Genomic DNA, 6,333 nt, shown 5'->3' with positions numbered 1-6,333 from the left:
TATTGCATGATCACTGAGAAGCGAAATAACAGCTGTATCTTATTTATGGTTCAAATGCCGATGCTTCGCCCCAGTGCACTGTGAAGACAGGTCTAAGCTACATGGTACATGTTATGTTGTCATGCAGGCTAAATGCGTTTGGTTTCACCCCACATTTAGGATAAGAATATTGTCTGTGTCCCCCTTATGTTTATGGAACTGCAAAATGCTTAGTTAGAACAGACAGAGAATTTTGTAGGCACACGTTGATCACGTCAACACGTGTGTGTGTGTGTGTGTGTGTGTGTGTGTGTGTGTGTGTGTGTGTGTGTGTGTGTGTGTGTGTGTGTGTGTGTGTGTGTGTGTGTGTGTGTGTGTGTGTGTGTGTGTGTGTGTGTGTGTGTGTGTGTGTGTGTGTGTGTGTGTGTGTGTGTGTGTGTGGAGGGGGGGGGGGTGTTCAAATCACCACAGGGTTTTTATTTCAGCTGTTCAGAACTAAAGTAAAGTTACACATGCACAAAAGGTAATACGGTTGTTTAGCTCTGGCGAAGAGGCGTCCTGGGGGGACGAGACTGGGGCTGAACAGGTGGTCCAGTCTGGTCACACAGCCTCTGCCTTGGGGGGATTAATCTCTATCCTCAACATTTGCATATCCTTCATTTTTCTGGTGTTCCAACTAGGATATTTGTTTATAGTCACCTTTCCTTGCTAGCTGCTGTATAAGAGATGTGTTAATGTTTTATCAGACAAAACGTGCCATGCTAGATCACATTTCAAATGCACGTATTGAATCAAGGCTTGCTTTATTAAAAAAAGAAGAAAAAGATCATTGATTAAAAAGTTGCTTCTCCGAGTGTAAGGTTGCTCAGTGTAGATTTGTGCCTTCCAAAGATTGCGTTGCCATAATACATGTTCAAAAGTTTTCGAGAGGTGTTTCTTTCTATCAGCTTCAGTGTGATGATGTCAATGTGACCTATTCAAAGATTGCTTGCTTTGGTAACGATCAATGATCAACATCCGATTCGATTTGGACGGTAACCTGTGATGCACAGTGAATCATTGTATTGCGATCACACCTCTCAGAGGTTTAGGCATACTCATTAATGGCAGCATGGTGAAATAGAGGGAAATGGAACAGAGTGAAAGAAAGAACATACCAAAAATGGAGAGTTCAGGCAGAGCACCTGTGTATAAGATTGGAGGAGGAGAGTGGAGGATGGTATCAACGTCAATGAACAAATGTATAGCTCTGTCAATTTTATGAATAACTCCAGTAAATCTTTTACTTGTATTTTAGTACATTGTTTAGCCATCCTGTCATCTGCCAGCATATAGTTTGTGTGACTTTGATGGTATATTTATTTTTATACAGGCAAATATCGTTTTCATTCCTAGTCCTCCAATTTTCTGATATACACTACTGGTCAAAAATGTTAGAATACCTACTCATTCAAGGGTTTTTCTAGATTTTCTACATAGTAGAATAACAGTGAAGACATCAACACTATGGAATAACACATATGGAATCATGTAGTAACCAAAAAAAGTGTTAAACTAATCTAAATATTTTATATTTGAGATTGTTCAAATAACTACCCTTTGCCTTGAGGACAGCTTTGCACATTCTTGGCATTCTCTCAACCAGCATCACCGGGAATACTTTCCCAACAGTCTTGAAGGAGTTCCCACATACACGGAGCAATCATTGGCTGCTTCTCCTTCACTCTGCGGTCCGACTCATCCCAAACCATCTCAATTTGGTTGAAGTCGGGGGATTGTGGAGGTCAGGTCTGATGCAGCACTCCATCACTCCCCTTCTTGGACAAATAGCCCTTACACAACCTGGAGGTGTTTTGGGTCATTTTCCTGTTGAAAAATAAATTATTGTCCCTCTAAGCCCAAACCAGATGAGATGGCATATCCTGGCTGAAGGTTGTGGTAGTCATGCTGGTTAAGTGTGCCTTGAATTCTAAACAAATCACAGACAGTGTCACCAGCAAAGCACCTCCACACCATAACACCTCCTCCTCCGTGTTTCACGGTGGGAACCACACATGCGGAGATCATCCGTTCACCCACACCGCATCTCACAAAGACACGGCAGTTGGAACTAAAAGTCTCTAATTTGGACTCCAGACCAAAGGACACATTTCCACAAGTCTAATGTCAATTGCTCGTGTTTCTTGACCCAAGCAAGTCTCTTCTTATTATGGGTGTCCTTTAATAATGGTTTCTTTACAGCAATTCAACCATTAAGGCCTGATTCATGAAGTCTCCTCTGAACAATTGACATTGAGATGTGTCTGTTACTTGAACTCTGTGAAGCATTTACTTGGGCTGTAATTTCTGAGGCTGGTAACTCTAATGAACTTATCCTCTGCAGCAAAGGTAACTCTGGGTCTTCCTTTCCTGTGGAGGTCCTCATGAGAGCCAGTTTCATCATAGCGCTGTTTTTTGCAACTGCACAGTTCATGAAATGTTCCGTAATTGAGTGATCTTCATGTCTTAAAGTAATGATGGACTGTCATTACTCTTTGCTTATTTGAGCTATTCTTTCCATAATATGGACTTGGTCTTTTACCAATTAGGGCTATCTTCCGTATACCTTCCCTACCTTTCCCCCTACCTTGTCACAACACAACTGATTGGCTCAAATGCATTAAAAAGGAAATAAATTCCATAAATGAACTTTTAAGAAGGCACACCTGTTAATTAACATGCATTCCAGGTGACTATCTCATGAAACGGGTTGAGAAAATGCCAAGAGTTTGCAAAGCTGTCATCAAGGAAAAAGGTGGCTATTTGAAATAAACATTTAAAATCCATTTATTTTGATTTGGTTACTTTATTGGTTACTACATGATTCCATGTGTGTTTTTCATAGTTTTCATGTCTTCACTATTATTCCACAATGTAGAAAATACTAAAAATAAAGAAAAACCCTTGAATGAGTAGGTGTTCTAAAACTTTTGACCGACAGTGTAGACTAACTTTTCCTATTGATCGTGGAACAGATAAGATAGATGCTGGTTTTTAACTACATTGTTTTGTCTGGAAAAGGGACGTTTCCATTGGAGATGCTGGGGGTGTCTGAATAAAAGAAAAACAGAGAGAGGCATGGGATGCATAGTGCACCGCTAAAAGTGCATCCCAAATGGCACCCTATTCCCTACATAGTGTTCAACTTTTGAACGGAGCCCTATGGGCCCTGTTCAAAAGGAGTGGACTACATATGGAATAGGGTGCCATTTGGGATGCATCCATTACCTATACGCTATCTGTGAATACTTGTGCAGACCACATAAAGACTACTAATAGTAGAGAAGGAAAGTGGAAGCTTGTTATGGTACTGACTTCTGCTTTTTCTTTGTTTGCATGTGACCTTTTATATACTGTACCTGCTCAAGTTATTGACAACGACTGTGATCTTCTTCAAGAACTTCATAACAACTGGTTTCCTTTTCTATTTGGTTTTGCTGTATTCTGTCGTTCAGCACACACATGCTCCATTTGACTGGATTGACCTGTTAAAACGTACATTTGTGTCAATGCCTGTATATCTTTGCTGGTAATAAAATCCTTATATTCACCCCAAAAGAAACTGTCTGGTGGAAATAAGGATATCTTTTCAACAGTACTGTAAAACACCAAGTGGGATATGGGTTTGTCTCAGTGCAACAAAAAAAAGTGGAAATGGATTACAAATCAATATTCAATAATCAATGGGGACAACAATACCCACCTGGCCTTAATTATCTAAAGAGGGAAAGCATGTACAACCATTATCTCAAGATCACGGCAAAAAAAAGCACTATGATTAAGTGTAAGAAAACTGGGAGAGAACTATAGGTCAAAAGCCTTGGGGCAAGATTACTCTCATTGTATGGATCCTCTTAATACAGCCTACTACCTAAACCCATAAGAAGAGCTAACAATGAGGAGAGTCAATCAACGGCAGTGAATTATTTCAGTATTCATTATGAAACTTCTAAATATTCGAGGGAGGCTATTATTTCATTGAATCCTTCATGGATTGCTTGAGCCTCACTTCCTCTGGATGGAATTCAATAATTCTGTCCGTCCGTCCGTCTGCCCGCCCACCTGCCCCCCCCCTCTCTCTCTCTCCCTCTCCATCCTTCTTTCTCTCTCTCTCTCTCTCTTTCTCTCTCTCCCTCTCTCTCTCTCTCCATCCTTCTTTCTCTCTCTCTCTCCATCTGTCTTTCTCTCTCTCTCTCTCTCTCTCTCTCTCTCTCTCTCTCTCTCTCTCTCTCTCTCTCTCTCTCTCTCTCTCCATCCCTCTCTCTCTCTCTCCATCCCTCTCTCTCTCTCTCTCTCTCTCTCTCTCTCTCTCCATCCCTCTCTCTCTCTCTCCATCCCTCTCTCTCTCTCTCTCTCTCTCTCTCTCCCCATCCTTCTCTCTCTCTCATTCTTCTTTCTTGCTCTCTTACTCACATACTACTGTTTAGTTCGAGCTGTGATGCATTCCCATTCAGCTACCAAATGGTTTTATTTGTAACGCTCTGGCAACGTTGGTGCCCAATGCGCCAGCCGCTCTCTCAAGCCTTACTGATGACAGTTAATGGAGGGCCGCTGTCACTCCTTTGTTTCATGCTGATAGGAGGAAAACAAAGCACTTTCCTTCAAAAACCATCATTGGCCACATCGATATTGATTTCCTGGCAAGGGAACACTTATCTATATATTGCCCTCAGTTATATTGCCATTGCCCTCTACTCTAAACAGTGGTAGATAGGCCCTGAAAAAAAGATGCAATTGGACCTCTGTCCATTTTTTTTGTATTACTCCTCAATGGGGGCAATAGAGTCAATCGTAAGTAAAAAGCTTTTTCTTTGAAAATATTAACATTTGACCCATAGTCAGCCTCTAAACTTTTAGGAATTGTATTTGTTTGACCATGTGGTGACAGTTTTTATTTGGATAAAGAGATGTTGAGTTCACAGTTCCATAGCGATACATATTCTGTCATATGAATAAATGACCCGTGTTGACCTACTACTGCTACCACAGAAACAACTGCATTCACTGTGTATGATACGGTATGCACAGTAGGAATGCGTTTTCAATAGCTAACTGTATTGCGTTGCCATTCACACTAAAACCACACTCATTTGCAAGACGCCTCAAAGCCAGAGTGAGTGGAGGCAAATGAATATGTCTTACACTTCCATCTGCGCTCCTCAAGATGTACAGGACATACAGTATAAGATGCCCAACCCCTCCTCTTTCCTCTGATGGACGGCAAAAACTGGAGCATTTGGGTTTTGAGCTGTGTGTGCGTGTGTGTGTGCGCATGTGTGCGTGCGTGCGTGCGTGCGTGCGTGCGTGCGTGCGTGCGTGCGTGCTTCTGTGTGTGCCACAGTCAAGTCCCATTTTCGCCTCAGCTGTTGGGAATTAAAAAGGAGGGATCAAGGGATGAGGGAGGTAATCCACCTGAAAGGGATAGAGCGAGAGAATGAGAGAGGGAGAGCAGGAAAAGAGAGAGAGAGCTGAAGAGAGAGAGGAAGAAAATAGAGAGGGCAGAAAAAGGAGAGAAAGTGGCGAGCGAAAGGGAGAGAGAGGGAAAAAGCGAAAGACAGGCAATGATAGGCAAAGTGACTTTAGAACTCCTTCATAGTAAGGTTCTCACTTGTAAGGGGGGGAGATGGAAAGAGACAACACCAATGCACACACCTTGCCTTCCCAGACAAAATTGTATCTTATTATTTTCCCCTTAATTTCCCAGTCAGATGGTATATGGGAGCCGTTGGCCCAAGATGGCCATTGTTTCTTCACTCTGCTAGGTCCACAGATGAGGGTGGCTAAACAGAGTATTAGCTTCCCACTCAAAGGCTTTACCCTTATCCTTCAGGTTACTAATTCGACCCCCTGGCATCTGACCTGGGCCCTTCAGGACTGTTTTTCAAGGCTTTGGGGCAGATTTAGAAAGAATTGGGGATAATGTGTCTTTAGTGTATTTAGACTTGAACACATGTGCCCAAAAGCTGGTGGTCTATCAAACAGTGAGTGAGTGAGAGCCCTTATGTCTTGGAGCTCCCTTGATGGAGTTGTCGAGGTGATAGAGGGGGTCAGAGGGATTGACGAGAGAAGGAGGTGTAGTGTGTTTACCCGTTTCGAGGGCTAAGCTGTGGAAAGCTGGCACCCCGGTCATCTAGATTGGCGTGCCTGCAACGGTGTGTCTTCGAGTGGCAATTACGTAATGCAAAGAAGCACAGATATTCACCGAATATCAAGCAACTTGACCTATCCAAGACAACTAAACCAACCGACTCATTGTATGATAAAGTATCCATGTATTTTTTAAATGTTTACATTTGTGAAAATATGTACATAAAC

General features: G+C 42.2%; 1 protein-coding gene across 1 annotated transcript in view; it reads left to right on the top strand.

Annotated features, from left to right (window-relative positions):
• egf (epidermal growth factor) overlaps positions 1 to 300 on the top strand; it is a 33,514-nt gene extending 33,214 nt beyond the window's left edge. Inside the window, exon 24 of the mRNA XM_046324679.1 lies at positions 1 to 300. This exon is cut by the window's left edge and continues 622 nt beyond it. The gene's annotated coding sequence lies outside the window, so the exon portion shown is untranslated.
• The last annotated feature ends 6,033 nt before the right edge of the window (positions 301 to 6,333 follow it).

This window comes from Oncorhynchus gorbuscha, linkage group LG23 (assembly GCF_021184085.1).
Source record: "Oncorhynchus gorbuscha isolate QuinsamMale2020 ecotype Even-year linkage group LG23, OgorEven_v1.0, whole genome shotgun sequence".
Taxonomy (NCBI): domain Eukaryota; kingdom Metazoa; phylum Chordata; class Actinopteri; order Salmoniformes; family Salmonidae; genus Oncorhynchus; species Oncorhynchus gorbuscha.
This window is presented reverse-complemented; position numbering and strand designations above follow the sequence as displayed.